Below are 17864 nucleotides of genomic sequence, written 5' to 3'. Positions count from 1 at the left end.
AGGGAGCCTCCTGCTCAACAGGGCAACTAAGTGTCTTAACAATCTGCCATATTCTTCTGGTAGGTGTATAAGGGGAAAGCGTAATATATTTTAATTATATTATTTATATATATAATTATATATATATATATATATTATACTTATACTTAATCATAATTAGGTTATATATATACTGATTAATATTAACATGTTAATTTAAGTACAGTGTAACATTGTTCCGAAAGAACATGTAATTACTCTCGTTAACAGCTCGTGAAAGCTGAGCAGTCTGGCGATCTGTCCCCGGCCATGTTTGTTGTTGTCATACGGAGCAAATGCGGTGTACTAGATATGGAACAATGTTGATACCCCGTACGCATTTGTCATGCCGGAATCCAAGGGCGCGAAATCAAATTTCTAAATCAAAGAAAAACATTCTTACGGTGGAATTGTGGAGCGCGCCTGATAATTTTTGGGGCCGTTCATTCTGATCTATCGTCACTGCCATCATAGTTTAGTGACACTTATTTAAGCCGTGTGGCAAGAATGTAGTGAAAGTGACATTTTCGCTTGGAAGGAATGCACTTGAAACACGAAAATGATACTAGATTAGCCCGTGTGAGAGGGGTATTACATTCGCCTCCAATCGGCGTAGTACGTATATATCATTCACGGGACATCTCCTCCGCCAAGAACGCCTAGACGGTATGTCATGCTGGCTCCTGGGTGCGCACTGTAGTGGAAAGTGTATCTAGCGGTAGGGCCGCAACCCACAAACAATACTTTCAAGAAACTCGAAAGAAGCAATAAAATACTTCCAATTTTTATGCGTGTGTTGCTTGGGAGTTAATGTAGAGGAGAAGTGGGAGCTTTGATGAACGGCAAAAGAAGTACATGCCGAAAAAAAAAAATTGAGAACCACTGCATTAGATGTTGCACCAACAACATGGGTAAGCTACATTATGCACTGTTAAAGGAATAGTTAGCTCTTAACGGACCAGGTTTTAATTTTTTATTGGAAAGGGTTGTAAAGTCTACGCTCTACCAAGGTTCAGCGTTACTTCGCATTAACTTGAACGGTATAATTTCGTATCGGCTTCGCTAGGCAACGGAATCCACTCGATTTGAAATTCCCGCACACAGAGTCAATTGCGCGACGTCACGAGACAACACTGTGACGTTATGAGTGTGTTCCCACCCATTGCATGGCCAAGAGAGAGCTTTCTGGTTTTGTCCAGTGGGTCAGACCGCGCTACAAGTTCTCAGAGTAAAGTACAAGTAACTTTGAACACGCATGTATTTCGAGCAAAACGTCTAGTGAAATACTCCTATGCCTGTGCCTTTATACGCTTTTAAAGCAGAACTCCACTACATAGCACGATAAAGGCCAACCTAGGAATTTTCCCAGCACCCCCTAGCACCTCCAAAGACTCTTGCAACACCCCTCCCCCCACCAAATACCGACCAGAGAGATCGAAAACGCCACAAAAGTGCAGATATGGGCGTCACACACTCGTACGAGACACCAACACCCCCTAAGATGAAACTTCTGGGTCTATCCCTGGGCCTACCATTCCACAGAATGATGCCGTTAACACTCATGTTTCGTCGAAAGCGTCAGACGTACGTCTTTTTGTGACAATTAACGTAACTGCGGCAGTGTCAGAAGAATGTGTACGGTTCCCGTTTTCAACAAATCAGGGGAGCGAACGATGTCATTCGGGATGATAGTTGTCTGCGAGCGTGCTATGCCGTGAGGTTCCGTGTTGAGCGTGTAGAACATTTATAATGTTTGTGAACTATACTAAGTGGCGGAAACGAGGACAAACACACATTCTAAGGCATAGGAATGCGTACATTGGATCCGGGTATAATCAGGTACTCTAATAGGGTACCCTCGGGGTATAAGCAGGTACTCTAATCAGGAGCCCCAATGGGGAAGGGGAGTTACAGTTTACACTCTAAAGACACAACTTCACCAAAACACAGCAAAAAGCGAACCACGATTTAAAATGATAGCATTCCGCGCCGTCTAATCGCTTGCATGTCTAACGAGCTAACGAATGGCGGGAAATTCAAAAGGACTGGCACGTGACGCCTCGCGCGTGACGCATGCTGTGCCCTTCACGTATCGCGCGAAGAGCGCCGCGCCAGCACCACCTAGATAGAGAGAGCCTGCTTACTCGTCGACGTGACGTAACAACTAAAAGTCAGCCAGCCAATCAGGAGCGTGTTTTTAACGACGGTAGCCACGAACGAGCTTTCAGCGGTCATAGCCATGGAGAAGAACCACCATCTTCTGCGAGTAGTGATTGAACTACTGAGTACTAGATGGGAAAACTTTAAAACAAAGCGCAAAATGATCCCATATCCTTCTCAAGACTGATTTTCTGAATAGCGTGTTGCACTTTTTGTCTACAGATCCAGGTCTACAGGTTCTAGGTTAGCAGCGATCATTTCCGAGTTCTGGAATTCACAGTACGGCGATTCGAAGTAGCAGAGAAATTCTCACGTTACATGTCCACGTAACGAAGGAGGGAGAGGAGGCACTAAGCAGGCCTTCTGTATCTAGGTGGCGTTGATGGTACATGTGTTTTATCACGTGCTCTTCTTGACGAGTGCCCCGCCCCTCGTTAGCTCGTTAGACGTGCAAGCGATTAAGCCGCCGGTTTGTTGGAAATGGACTCTTAAAGCAGCACTTCACCCTATAGCACGATCCTACAGCCAACCCGTCACCCCGAACGATGCCATGGTTTGTTGAAAAGGAGAGGCGTACGCCTTTTTGTGACACGTGTGCAGTTATGATAATTGTCATAAAAAGGCGCACGCCCCGAGCTTTCCACAATTCAGGATTGATAACGGTATCATTCTGCTCAATGGTTGACCTTCAGACGTGCTATGTGGTGAAGTTCTTTTTGAAGAGTGTGGGATGGATACGCCTGTTCTGGACACTCCATTTTGCATAATGTGTCCAAAATAGGCGGATCCATTCCATCCCGGCACAAATGGCTCCGAACGGTGTTATGTGGTGAAGTTATATTTTAACAGTGTAGTCAACCCCTCATATAGGATATGATACTACTCCTGATTTGCTGACACTGTGATGCGTACATCTTTTTGTGACACACTTCCTTCATGTTATAGTTGTCAGAGAGAGAGAGAGTTCCCACACATACCATGCGGATACTGTGAATGCTATGCGCGTTCCCTCTAAAGATGGTTGAAGAACACGCAGTAAAGACTAGCAATACCAACCACTAAACATTACCCCCGTGACACCCATCACGACCACATCATTAAGCGTCAAGATTATAAATGACCCTCGCGACCATTTGTCAACTACCTTCTCGCCTCCCTTTTCTTGTTCTTTCCACTTTACGTCGTCCTCTTCGGTGACCGCTATACTACGTGCATGAATCTTTTGTTTTGTTTTGTTTTTCTTCGTTTAGAACAACGCATCGATCCCTAACTTATGTCTCGCCTTTTGGACTTGCCTCATCTGGGAATCCCCCAAAGCAAGAACACGAAATACCCAGCTGCGTAGTTCCCCGCTCATTTTTCTTTTTAACGAGCTGCCACAGGCTGCAGGGAGTACTTACTGCGGCAGACGAATCCCATTGATTCCTATTCATTTGGGAGAACTGCTGAATGTGGGCGTGCTTCACCTATTACCTTCACTTTCCTTCTTTTTCTCAATCGCCCTTTATTTCTCTTGTTCCAAAACATCATATTGGATGGGTTCGAGAATAATTAGAGTATGAAGTTGCAGCCGAAGCCAATGAACCACTCAGATGAACGCAGTGCTTAAACATATCAATGCTTGATTGCATATTTCTATAAAATGAAAAAGGGATTGATGAAGGCGCTACGAGTCTGCGTGAAATATGTAAGAGACGGCATGTTTGTTAGTGCGCGTCAGTGTATCTCATCGAGATCGTTCACGATGGGGTAGGTTCGAAATACCTGGAAGTTAGAAATAACTGGAAATTAGAGGGTTATAGTGCAAGTCAACACTATAACAGGAAATTGGAGGTTTGGCTTATGTCGCACTGCTGCTGGGAAACAACTTTCTTTAATCGTCATGATAAAAAAATGAAATGAAGAAAAAAATGACAGGAAAAAAAATCATTTTGTGTTCACGTGGCGTCCTGTGACTATATAATGTACACCATGTGTCTTTCACACCTGAAGAAATGCAGCCAGCTACATGAAAGCTTGTGTCATGAAATAAGTTGAAAACTTCAGTGTTGGAGTTTCGTACCGTGATTGCCCATAGCCGAGATACCCAGCGGCAGTTCCCTTGCTTTTGTGGAGCAGGAATGCCAACTAGTGACAGTGTACCGTAGCTTCTATGGAACACCAAAGTAGAAATATCTCCTCTGTCCATATTGTGTTCATATGTAACTTTTTCCAATTGCACTAAGAAGTGCAGTACTGGAGCGACTGAAATGTTTGCTTCTCCTGCGTACATAAGAGCTACGCAGGCAAAGCACGCTTCACAGTGACACACATTTCGTTTGCTCTTAGTTCTCACGCTCGTAGCAAATCTCTCAAACAAAGGAGGTCTTATTAAGTGCGTCAAGAAAGGATAATCGGACGTGTTATTTAGTATCTACTCTGCATTCAGAGATAACATCGACAACAACAACAATTACATGGTGACGATGAATTGATATATGAGCCACATGCATATTGCTAGGTTGCAAGTGAGGAGTTTATTTCTCTGCTTCCGTGCGATTCCTGGGAATCAAAATTGTCTTCCGTGGTGAGGTGAGATTGGCGAAAAAAAAACATGAAGAGATAATCTTTCGTGGTATCACTGACCTCCGCTACACATCGGCATATTCTCTGGCAATGTCCCTTTCAAACTGCTTTTCACGGCATCTTCTCGATGCATTTTCCTGCATGAAGAGGTGCAGCCAACAGTTTGCTAAATCGAGATTTCGAAGCACACGGCGCAAGTACCGTGGCCTTTCTTTTTTTTTTTTTACTTTTTTTCTGTTTCGCTGTTGTTCGTATAAAATGTTCGGCTCTCGATGTGCGTGGACAGCTGTGAAGAGCACCTTGAGCATTTTCGAATGCGTAGAACTACAATACACAACCACGTGGGCATGTAATAACTTTATGACGAACATGTAAAAGCACCTGACTGGAGAAGTGTTAAAATGATGACTCCACCGCTGTGACCTCAGAGAATATGTAAGTGAAGGATATGCAGTCCGTTTTCACGTCATCAGAAGGACTTTCGTCGATCCAGCGAGCTTGACCTTCGTTCGACCCTCTCTTTCATGTTTGCGTATGGTGAAACCCATTAGCGATGAGAAGATCACGTTGCTTATCTCTCTGTGAGCTTCAGAGAGGGACGCCAAACTGAAGCCGCCAATGGATTTTGACCTTACGCTAAATAAATTGTCGGCGGCATCCACGCCACGCCACATATTTTGAGTTAATAGCCCTTAGGACTGCAGTACCCAGAGTTTATTGCCACTTTGAGACGTCAGTTATGTCGCCGTCGTGACAAGCTGTCAATAGACTCACACCTCAAAGCACTTATATGTTTATAAGTGCCAAACCACCAGCATTGGACAGCTGACAGTAACCGCAGACACGGTCTCCCAATCCGCACGTGCGGATGGTGTGGGTATATCCGCAGACCCACGCTACAGGGGCGTGCAGCCCAGTTGCACAAGTTAGAGTACTGCAGCGCAAAGAAGAAAAACACGAATCGTTTGTGGACATTTAATCGCACTGTACGTCTGGTGTACATCACGTGCATGACATAGAACTGTTGAAAGAACAGCCATCAAATTATCATAAAACGTGCAGGAAGTTCGGTGTTTTGCGCGTTTATTTCACGAAAAAGCATGAATGCGGGTATAGCGCGGGTTACCACACGACCAGTGGTTGCAACGCGTGTGCACCCGCACTTCACCCGCGACCCGCATCAAGTCACATTTTCTACCTGCAAATCCGAGATTAGTGCGGGTACGCCCGCAACTGTGCAGACCTCTAAATATAGTCAACGCAGTGAAGGAAACAGAATCCAATCGCAAAGAGACAAAATACTTTGCCTGCCAGGAGCCTACTTTAAGGCGGAGTGCTCCTCAGTTCCAGGAATAAGCAAATAACTATGTGCATCAATTGAGAAAGCCAATGGGAATCATAAGAAATCAAGAATCACTCCTGCGGTGAAACACCTAATGCCATCATCAACGCCATGTATCTGTCGTTGTCCCTGTACGTGAATGTTTTCATTACCATTCTGAATAAGGCATTTAAACTTTTCAGCCATTGAGAACTAATGTGTGCTCATCGTAACCAATCCGTGCACCCATTTCCTTATCCAAAATAATCATTAAATAAAATTACCTTAAGAGCTTTGCATGGTAAACAGACTTCCACAGTGAAACATTTCCACGAGTGATTGAAAATTAAAATCAGCCTTCTTGGATTCAAACGAAAATAGCTTTTATTCCCCAGGTGGCGTTGGTGTGAGACGCGATTTTTGCATCATGCCTCCATCTGTCAGTTGAGTTTGCTCCCCCATCCCCAAAACTCCGGTGCCACGGTCCAGCAACCGCCACTTAGTCAAAGTCCTCCGTTACAGAGGCAGCACCTGTGGCCGGGGGCAGCACCGTATATCCTAACGCCCTGCTGAGCGTCGCTGCTGTGCTCCGCCAACTTAATTCACTTCGACGTCTTTGCAACCAACGGCGGTAGTTCCCCTGTACTATACAGGGTGTTTCACCTAAAGTGATAAAAGATTCTAACTGGCGACGCACTCGCCGGAGGATTGTGGGACTTTCGGCACTTATACCTTCTGGAAACTTTAGCCACCATTTAGGAAAAATTTGGACAATTTTTAATTGAGGGAAATGTATTATTTTCAATTGAACTTTGAAAATTGCCAAGCGAACCTCTTTTTTATTTTTTACAGAAATGTGAAGTCCTCCACGGATAAGCACAGACCAAACAAAAACTATGCACAGTATCGCAACAGAAATAGTCGAAAAAAAAATTAGTAGAAATTCCGCTCAAGCCCCGCCTGCTTGATTGTCGCAAAGAGCGCACGGAAGGTGCGGGGAGAGGAGGAAGTGTTCCCTCTTCTTGTTTTACCGTTCCTTACCCCACTTTGACCTTCATGCTAGTGACACAAAGAAGACAAAACAACCGTCTTATAACAAAGAAGGCAAAACAAATGAAGGCGGGGACACTTCCTCCTCTAGACTCACATTTCGCCCGCGCTTCTTTGCAACAATCAAGCAGGTGGGGCTAAAATTGAATTTTTACTTTTTTTTTTCCGGCTATTTCTGTTGCGATACTGTGCATAGTTCTTGCTAGGTCTGCGTTCATCCGTGGAAGACTTCATATTTCTGTATAAAAAAAGTGAGGTTCGCTTGGCAATTTTAAACGTTCAATTGAAAAAAATAAATTTCCCTCAATTAAAAATTGTCCAAAGCTTTCCTCAATGATGGCAAAAGTTTCCAGTAGGCAATTGCCGAAAGTCCCACAATCCTCCGGCGAGTACGTCGCCAGTTACCATTTTTTATCACGTTACGTGAAACACCCTGTATATTAAACGCAGCGTCTCGCTTATTCGCGCAGCAAGGTAAAATGTGCTCAGAGGCCTCCCTGCTGTTCACATGGCTGTAGTTACTCATCAGCGAGACATTTGAAATTCCTGTCGCAGAGGTGTAACTTAATCCCCTACAGCTCATGAAATATCGACCCGTGAGCAATGCCCCCGGGGCATGGAGCCAGTGGACTGCGTTCGCACTTCTCAAACCTCAAACTTGCACAGAATTAAACCTCGACACGAATATATTCGGCTGCCTGGGTCGGCGGGCACGAGTGAACAGGGACGAGAAAAGTTATGATATCTGAGCGTGGGTAGGTGCTAGTGCGAAAAGTCACGCCGGAGTTATGTGGTTAAGATATGAGTTACATTTCATCTTCTACTGCGCAAGTCCTCTTCACTCTTGCTCCGAAATGTTCTCCGGAAAATTTCAACCACCTATCTGCAGTGTTCGTGGGAGTATGTATATATTCACATTGCTCGTGTAGGAGCGAGTATACGCAGCCGATCCGCGGTTGTACGTGACATATGAATAATTTGTTCTCGCTTCTTTAGTTTTGTTTCTATTTTTGCTACGTGTACGTCCCGAGAGTGGGGGGGGGGGGGTAAGCAATTGGTTGAATTAAATTGTACCTGTGTTATTTGTTTCGTGACTTCCTCTGTAAGTACCGACTGCGCATTGACGACGTTGTTTCATGGCCCCGACGCGACGAAAACGGAATCACCATGCAGTCACTGCTATCGTAAGATACGTGTCTATATATTTTCTTATAAAACACATAGGCTATGCAAACTTTATTTTACGCTAATGTCACTTGGAACGTGAAAAAGAACGCGCGGAAAATAAAATGTGAAAATGTGTGACCACGCTTCGCATCGCACGCAATATCGCGTTATTAGGGAGTTTTAGGAAATACCCAAGCAGCACAATGTACCGAAAGTCGAGTGCAATAGGGGTGGACGGTATGTGTCTTATCAATGTTCTTTAGTTTCACCAGTTCGTTCAAGGTCTTCCACCTACCCGTCCACCCCTATTGCACTCGACTTTCAGTACATTGTGCTGCTTGGGTAGTTAGCGCCCCGAGATTCCGACTCCGTATCACTGTTCGTCAATCAGATATCAGCAACGTGATGTTAGCCACTCCAGAAGAGTCTGGCGATTGGCTTATCGTGTTTTCGGAAACGTTATCATGAAACTTCCACGTTGTCCTAAAACTCCCTTCGTTTCCCTTCACGTTTCTTTTTATTATACCGTATCATAAGACTTAAAAAGCGCATCGCGTTACGCAAGAACAACAACAACAATGAATGAACGAGAAGTGATGATGATATGGGATGTTTCCCCGTGGTAGCCACAGGACCCTACTCCACTTCACAGAGTTACGCAACACATCTTTGTCGTCAGCAAAAACAAAGCGCCCATGACAACTTCCATAGACGATTTCTATGCTGTAAACAGGACGCACACACACACACACATTCCGGTGAAAAAAAATGTGTCCGTACCTTTCTTACGCAACAACAACAACAGCGAACAGCGAGTGTGGAAAATGATCTGAGATCTGGAGCAATATATTTCGACAGTGACTTTGTTACGCAACCTTCATTTTACTGTTTGTCGTTTCTCCATTGGCATGTGATTACTTGTCGGCAAAACTCCCGGATATGTTCGTTGTAAATTGCATGCTGTATACTATACGTGCCAGCATGTAAATTTTGTTCCTTCAACACCATCTGTACCTTTCGCCAACAACACAATCGTTGAGAGCATTGTGAAGAGGGCGTCATTTCAACATTGTAGTGTCATCATCATCATCAAATAAAGTTGTTGACGCTGTTGTTGCCCCAACTTTGTTATGTATTCGTGTTAGTTTCGTCAGAGTGAAGGAAATGTTGCCTCTCACAACAGCCTCTCTTCAGAAGGAGCCGGTTGGTACATAACTGAAGAGCCTCTTCATCTTCAGCCTCTCTTCATTCGCAATGTACTGTCACATGCTTGCTGGTGACGCAACATCGGCGTTCTCACAACTGAAAACACTGTTTACGCCCGCTTCGACTTCCGGTTGTGTCCTTCTGTTTCTTTCTGGCAATTCCCAATAATTTTAACTTTACCAATTGTTAATGAGTTCATAACACATTACTATACCATCCGTCAGAAGCCACTGTTTTGAGCTCACAAATGGAACCCCCCCTCCTCGTCGTCCCGATGATGACACTGGGCAGTATGATTACACAATGCTGCGTGGTCGGTTCCACACGAATTGGTTTCTATTCTGAGCTCCAATCTCAGGCAATGGCGTGCACGCTGCCGAATTCACAGGATACATCAACCGTCACGCAGTGTGCTTCCAATATGACGCCAGGACAAGTGGAGCTTCTCACAGTAACGCCACCTGGGGAATGGAAGCTATTTTCGTCCGAATCCAAGACGGCAGTTTCTAATTTTAAATCACTCTTCTTTTGAAAGAAAATGTTTCACTTTGGAAGGCTGTTTACGATACAAAGTTCTTAGGGTAAACACGGTTTTTGTTTTGCATATAGAAATACGTGGACGGATTGGTTACGATGAGCAAACATTAGTTCTCAACGGCTTAAAAGTGTAAATGCGTTATTGAGAATCGTAATGAATGAATTTACATACGAGAACAACAACAGATACATGATGGTTAGAGTGACATTAGGTTATTTCGGGAATTAAGGGACGGTCCGCCTTAAAGTAGACTCCTCCGGCCAAATAAATCCGCACTGACGTAATAAGGTTAGTTTGATGTTGTTTATTTTTAATAACTATAACGAGACGGGAAAAGTATTTTAATTCTTTGTCTTTGGGTTCCTTTTTCCTTAAGTTGACTATTTTTTTTTAACTCATGTCGCTTCATTCGCTCATCTAATCATCACTCATCACTCATGTGATTTGTCACGTGTAATCAGGTAGGGTACTGCACCTCAGCAGTGAAACACACTTTGTACAAAGACTTCTAATATACAACGGCGTACAACTTTTTATTTCTTTCGCTAATCTTCTGTAAAAGTTCGTGAGGGTCAAAATCTTTTTCAACATAAGCTCTTACAACATAGCTTCACAGCATGTCGCATTCTTAGCCGCCCGTCATCCAGAACAACATCATTTTCTCCCCTTATTTGTTGAAACAGGAGGCGTACGCCCTTCGGTAAACATTGGATTGGATTGGATTGGATTTGAAAGAAAAATAATATGGAGACTGCGGCTCCACAAATGGAACCGGCTACTCCACTGCACTTATACCGCTAGAATTCGTTTTAATATCACGGACCACCAGGGGTAAGTGGGTACGATGATGGATGATGGTAATGAGTGTATAAGTTAAATAAACTATTATAATAGTACGGTGATTGATTGATTGATCATTTAACAGAAAACCAGGGAGAAATTAAACTTGTCTCCTGACTAGTTCTGCTACTCCCAAAACAAAACAAGAAACAAACATTAGTACGGTACAAATAGTACGGTATTTCATGCGTGTGCTATAGGGTTCACAGATTTGAGCCGACACCATGCGTTAAAACGGTTTGTCGGCTTCGATGTCGCGGAGCTTTTAATTGCAACGTTTATTCTGTTACATTAACTGTCACAACACACACACAGACACGAGACATAAAGAAACGATGATGAGATGGGGCTGATGCCGGTCCCAACTGTCACAAAACTGTGAAGCTGTGTTAACTGTGACAAAAAAAAAGAAAAAAAGGCCTCGACCCATGCTTCCATGAATCAGGAGTCATAACGGTATTATTCTGTGCAATTGTTGACCTTCGGCATGTTACGAACCCAAGTTCTGTTTAAAGTGTCAACTTTGGATCTCGAGAACATAGAACACGACAAATGCCGAAAGCAGCATGCAAAAGCTATTCCAAATGTACGCTTCAGTGCGAATCAACTGCGCGAGCTCTCGGTATGGGTTTACTTCCAAAACGAGAAACCAGTCGATATTTTTCTAGGTTATCAATCAATTTTCAAAACGCTTTGTCCCGCACTGCATGGCAAAAGAAAGTCCCCGTCACAGTCAGGCTTGTCTTGTTCGCCATGAAAACTAAGTAAACTGAAGACACTAATATATTTGATGGCGCGGTACGCTTGAAATCGCTCGCCGTGTGTTGGTGGACACAGTATTCCAAAATTGGTGTGACTTTATTCGATTGGTGTAAGCTGTTATACGATATCACGGCCCAGTGCGAGACGCAAAGAAAGACGGATTAATCCTGCTTGCAACATAATGACTTCTGCCTCGTCTCCCGCTGTTTCCTTCCGTTTTCAACAAATTGGTAGGGAGAACGATATCTTTTTTTTTTTAATTCCGTGTTAGGGCAGCGAATCAACTATGGTTATGAGCCTGCCTCTCAGGGTGTACGTATTTCTCAACGCAACTTATACGCTTAAAAGGGTGTGAGTTAAGGTACATCCACACTATACCTCTGAAGGGTGTAACGTCTACTTAGCGCGTGTGCAGCTGGTTGGTCTACACTGGTAATTGGCCGATACCCTAACTGATTCAATTTTTGGCGTTAATCAACACCCTTAAGCAATGGCGTAACATGTCAGAACGAAGGGTGAGGTGTCTAAGTTTAATATGATTATATACACGAAAAAAAAAAAAAAAACTGATGCGAGGAATTGCTTGGTGTATCAACTCACGATCAGGGTAACGTTTGCGCTTCTTACGGGTTTTGGTATGATGGAAAATTAAGACTCAGACAGTACACGCCATTCATATTCCACGACAATGCTAAACATTTTAGAATAAATGTATTAACCATTACACCATTATGATACCCTTACTACACACACACGCACATACTCAGTTAATCACTCTTTAATACTTGCGTTTTACTTTCCATTTCAACGTTCAGGAGAAAAAGCGCTGACACCTCGCCATACCGCGTCCCGCCGATGCAAGCCGCAACTCTCACCTTGTCCGTTCAATGTCCAACGTTCAACAGCCCTTTAAACCAAAACATCTTCGCTGGCGCTCTAGCGTATCCGATGCCATCTATAGGGGCTACAACATACAACAACATACAACAGGATCTCTTTCGCGTATGGGAAGAAACTAAAAACGACTACACAATGTAGTGTGCAACCAATTCACACTCATCTATGAGAGGATCAGCCTCGAAGGGGTGTAATATGAGTGCGATCTGGGTGTATATTGCAAGATACACCCCTCTTACCTAACATAGGTGTAAAAAAAAAATTAGCGTGTGCCGTCATTCGTCTGGAAAGTCTGCCGGGAAATCTGAGAGAGCCCAGCCGGCGGTGAGACTCGAACCCACCACATTCCAGTCTTCAGCACGACGTTGGCTAGGCGAGCGGTCTGCCTACCTATGCTGGCGCCATGTTGCGACGGCGTGATGTGATTTCGTTCGTGCCGTACCGCCTGGTATGGGTTCACATCCTGTAGGCGTAGCTGATAAATATTTTCATTTTTTTTTTAATAAGCTCAACGGAAATATATCAATAGGCACTTTGAAAGATCGTGATGATCTTTTGACGAAATAAACTGACTTGGGTTTGAATAACGGCAGTTAAAGGAAAGCCACCATCAGCTGGATTTGAACCAACAGCCTCCGATTGCCGTCAGGTTGTTTGTTGGTGGAGCTACTGAGTTGGTATGCGTGAATGCAGATATTGCACCGTCTCGAAGTTGGTCATTAGACATTGGTACGTGTTGGTGCAGTAAGTTGACCCGTGTGAAAGCGGCCTAAGGAAAGAAGCTCTCTCCGCCTGCTTTTTTTTTCTTTCTTCTTTTTTTTTTTTATAGCAAGTCGATTTCTGTTTCGCTGGGCTTTCCTATTGATTTTAATACACCTTCATATCCCCCCCCCCCCAATAACTCTTCACGTACTGCTGACAACGGCCACTATTGTCACCCCTGTCATTCCTGAGGAAGGAGCCGTACTGGCCCCGAAATGTCGGGTATCCCCTTTCTGTACCTTGCTTGGAGACTTTCGTTACTCTCATAATTAATTTACGCGTATATTTTCACATTATGATTTATCGATCTTTACATCTTAAACCCTGAGGAAGACGAAAAGCTAGCCAGATGCAGATGATATACTTATAGGCATATGTGAATGCTTACATGCATGTTATAAGTGTACCAAGTATATTCTGAAAAGAAAATGCGCGTTTATGATGCCTGTCCATGTATATATTAGAGATATTTCGATCAGAGAACGCGTGGAGTAACTAGACACGATGATAATTTTAATAATAATAATTGAGGGTTTACGTCGCGAGACAACTGACATCATGAGCGACGCCACAGCGGTCGGTCTGAGACATGATGATATGGACGCCCTCATTGCACAGAGTATCTAATAAGAAGCACATACTAAAACAACAAAAACAAATAATGCGCACGAATACTATAAAACGTTGCACTATAAACTTTCAAATTCCAGGTCCCGTAATTGTGTAAAACAATTAAGTCTACATCATATATGCGACATGCAGTTCACACATTCAGTTGGAGTATCATCGTCGTCCAATGCGAAAGATTAAGCCTGTTCGGTGGACTTAGACTGCTCAGTGCATCAAGCGTGATCTCATGAGACTCCGACCCTCCTGTGGGAATTCCCAAATGACGAGGACCGACGATAGAATCACCGACAGCCTACGAGCCTCTCGCGCTGTCATTAGATAGAACAGTAGATCCATTCCCGGCCGCGGGTGTCGTGAAAATTCAACGAAATGAGTTGCCGACAAGGAAATTTCGTTAAAGCTCCACACAGAGTGAAACGGTGCGTGTTTGTCGCCTGCTCACTTCTGTTCGCTTGAGAGCAGCTTCTGATGAATAATTCCCAGCTAAAAGTCAGATTTAATACTTAAATGAGCACTCTCGCGGAGCATTTGTATGATATGTTTGTATTGGTATGAAAAAAATCGATTTTCGTTTTTCGTGTGCACCTTTAAAACAAGAACTTCACTGCACAACGCGCTCCGTGCCAACCATCATCCCGAATGACATCGTTCTCTCTCCTGAATTGATGTTGATGTTGATGAAAAAAAAATACTAGGGAGAGGTTGAATTCGTCTCCTGAATTGTTGCAAACGGGAGTCTCACGCCCCTTTGTGACACCTGTGCAGTTATGATAACCACCACAAAAAGAAATCACGAGTGACGAAGGTATCATTCCCTCCTATGTTTTTCCATCGGCCTGTTATGTGGTGAAGTTCTCTTTTAAGTGTGCAGCTTTTGCCCCTTTTTTTTTTTTTTTTTTGTCTGTCCTATTTACCACTCACGATGGCCAGATAGTTTGCCTTAGAAAAACTAGAGTAATAGCAAAACAAGAAGCAAAACCTAATATTCGAATCGAAACCGGAGTTGGTGATGCCAGATGGCAGCGACGACGACGGAACAAATCTCGTATTTCTATCCCCCTCCGTTGAGTGCGTGTGCAAAAACTACATCGCATACGCCGTGCTCACAAACAAAAATCATACTGACTTATCAACATGTGCAAAACCGAATGCGTAGCTTTTTCTGAGAATGTAACACACGAGCACGAGCTCTCTTTCACCTGTTGCATGAGTATTCAGCACATACAAGCACGGCATCAGTAACACGGAGGGTTCCAGTTACCTTGAGGTCACTTTCCAACGAAGTACAGAAATACAGAAATACAACGCGCTAGATAGTAGTCTTGCCAATTTCAGCAACCCTAAAACAGTTCCCGAAACACCGAAGAACAGCGCAAACCAATGTTGGATGGCCTCTCTAAACCGTCTTTGCGGACAACCCAGCGAAAAAGATGCGTGAGCCGTATATGTGCAGAAACAGTGAAGGGCCGCTAAGTGCGGCGCTGGTATACCAGCTGGTATAATTTCAACATAAGTCTTAAAATTGCTGTAAATCCTTGCAAGATCGAGAACACATACGCCACACAGACTTGCAATCCCTACGTGCCGAGCATTTGCGTCGAGAAATATTCTTCGCTCTTCGCTTCAATAGCCTCGCAACAAACAGGTGGTTTTTAGAAAGGCTGTTGTCGACTAGGCCAATACGGTTCCGTACTTGGCATTATGTCCTTTTATATTTCCGTCTTTGTTAAAGTTGAATGGTGTGTTTTCATAACATTGCTTCCCTTCGTATTTTTGATCACTGCAGGTGTTATTTTTCACCGCCCGCCCCGATTCGACAGCCAACAAGGAGTCCTGTACTCACGCGCCTAAATAGCTACCTAAAATCAAAACTTATATGGAGCAGATGCTTACAAATAAGATCGACACAAGGTAGTGCTTTCTCTATCAATGCATTAAAGGGCATAAACCCCAACAGGTCAACAATATGTCACCAGTTGTACCAAGAACGCCAAGGAAAACGCAGATTTCGTACTCGGCCGCACCAAACATTAACAAATACAATGTATACGCTCATATCATCTCGTGTCCGCATACACACAGCAGAAATAAGGAGTCAGCGTTCGAAATTCTCACCTTTCTTTTCTTTTTTCCCCAGGTATGAAGAAAAGATAAGAGACGGTAACAATCTTGGGGCCTCGATAAACCCGAATACGAAGCTTCAATGCAGCATCACTTCACTACACTACGAAAGCACGAGAACACACTATCTCAAACACTTCTTCCAGGCTAGTCATACTTTGGCGCTGCAAGATACCTGTTGTTTCACAAGCCTTGCCAATGCGAAAGTGACGGACGAACGGCCAGCGCGGGAGTAACGCCACAACGCGGATGCGGTGGCCCCCTAGCGACGGCGTCCGAAAACGCAGCCCTCCCCACTAAAGAAGAACACCGGGCGCTCATGACAGGGTGAGACGTGTCTTTCATAGGCGTTTGAACCTATCAGGACGCTATCAACAGTTGTCCTTTCTCGCGGAATCCTTCCGTGTCCGGATGTAGACGGGTTTGCAAAGGGATGAATGTTCCCTTCTCGGAAATCGTGGCAAAAAAACAAGTCGTCGTTTTGTCGTGGTTTGGATCTGGCTCGCCATGTTGCCCATCCGTTGTCAGGGCAACGGTGAGCGGAGCAGTTTCGAAGAGTCGATAATAACGTGGCGGCACGACGATGTAAATTCTCCGGTGAGCTCTTCGTCAATCTGCGCCGTCGCTGGTGGGATACTCTGTCTTTCTCTCCCGACATGTTTACCAAAGATAGGTTTCAGATGACGTACCTAACCCTAAGCAAATAAAACAAAGCAATCAATCTATTCAAGCAAAGCTATCTTCGCCGAAAATATTCACGATTTCTTTTTGTTTGTTTATTTGTTTGTGTGCGCGAATGCACTGTCAGAATAAACAGAAAAAAAAAAAAAAAAAAAACGTGCACAAGCTCAATGATGTATCAAACCGCTGGAAAATATATCCGACAGGTGGTCCCGAAAGATATACACTCCAAAAACAAAACTGCACTTGACAATGATATCGTTCTCTTTTCCGATTTGTGGAAAATGTGAGGCGTACGCCATTTTGTGATACTTTGGATACGTGTTAATTGTCACAAAAAGGTGTACGCCACTTCCTCTCCTCTCCACTTCCGTCGTTCAGCGCAGTGGTTGACGTGCAGCGTGTTATGCGGTGAAGTTCTCTCTTTAGAATGTACTGCAAGGACCAGACCCATATAGACAGTGTGAAAATGAGCGCGAATAACTAAAGCACACTGGGTTCAGACGTGACACGGCACACCGTTCCTTCATTTTTTTTAACGTATTGCACGAAGGGCCTTCACACGGTTACCATATTTTCCATAATTATTTTCCTCGTGCACAACAAAGGACAGTTTGTTGAAGGATGCGCATTGCGAATTAGGGTTCGGAACGGCGCCCATTTAACAGGATTATGTGCGCAATCTCTCGCGCCTCCCCCAGACCCGTTTTGTGATTGTTCTTCGCCTTCTTGGCGCAATTTAGCGCTGGAGGATCACTAAGCCGCGATACGCAGGAGCGTCGAACACGGCTGGGACGTCAGTGAACGCAGCGCAAGACGTTTACAATGGTTAGTTGGTTTGCAATGAGAACACATTTATGCAAACTTTATCCAGCGTGCTACAAACGGCGCAAATACAGCGTCTGCATTTTAGTGGTTGCTCTGCACTAAAAGAAAACGAAAAGAAAAAGAGTAAATTGTGGAGTTATTACAACTTCTACTCGCCTGAGTTGCAATTATTCCCCATTTTACTCCCCTGACCCAGAAATTTACTCCTCATCACTGCAAATAGTCTCTAAACTTGGCATAGACTTCCGATGCAATTAGTCTCCAAGAGGACTAATTGGTGTGGCAAGACATCTAGTTCTTAGGACGATTAAATTTACT

At 44.0% G+C, this 17864-nt stretch overlaps 1 protein-coding gene across 2 annotated transcripts in view; it reads right to left on the bottom strand.

Moving 5' to 3' along the window:
• The window catches only part of LOC135388716 (potassium voltage-gated channel subfamily H member 8-like), a 487577-nt gene extending 471335 nt beyond the window's left edge, over positions 1 to 16242 (bottom strand). For both annotated transcript variants that reach the window (XM_064618453.1, XM_064618458.1), the window contains exon 1: positions 16032 to 16242. The gene's annotated coding sequence lies outside the window, so the exon portion shown is untranslated. The remainder of the gene's footprint in view (positions 1 to 16031) is intronic.
• Positions 16243 to 17864: the final 1622 nt, after the last annotated feature.

This window comes from Ornithodoros turicata, chromosome 3 (assembly GCF_037126465.1).
Source record: "Ornithodoros turicata isolate Travis chromosome 3, ASM3712646v1, whole genome shotgun sequence".
In the NCBI taxonomy this organism is placed as follows: domain Eukaryota; kingdom Metazoa; phylum Arthropoda; class Arachnida; order Ixodida; family Argasidae; genus Ornithodoros; species Ornithodoros turicata.
The sequence above is the reverse complement of the archived record's forward strand: the minus strand, read 5'-3'. Positions and strand labels throughout refer to the sequence as shown.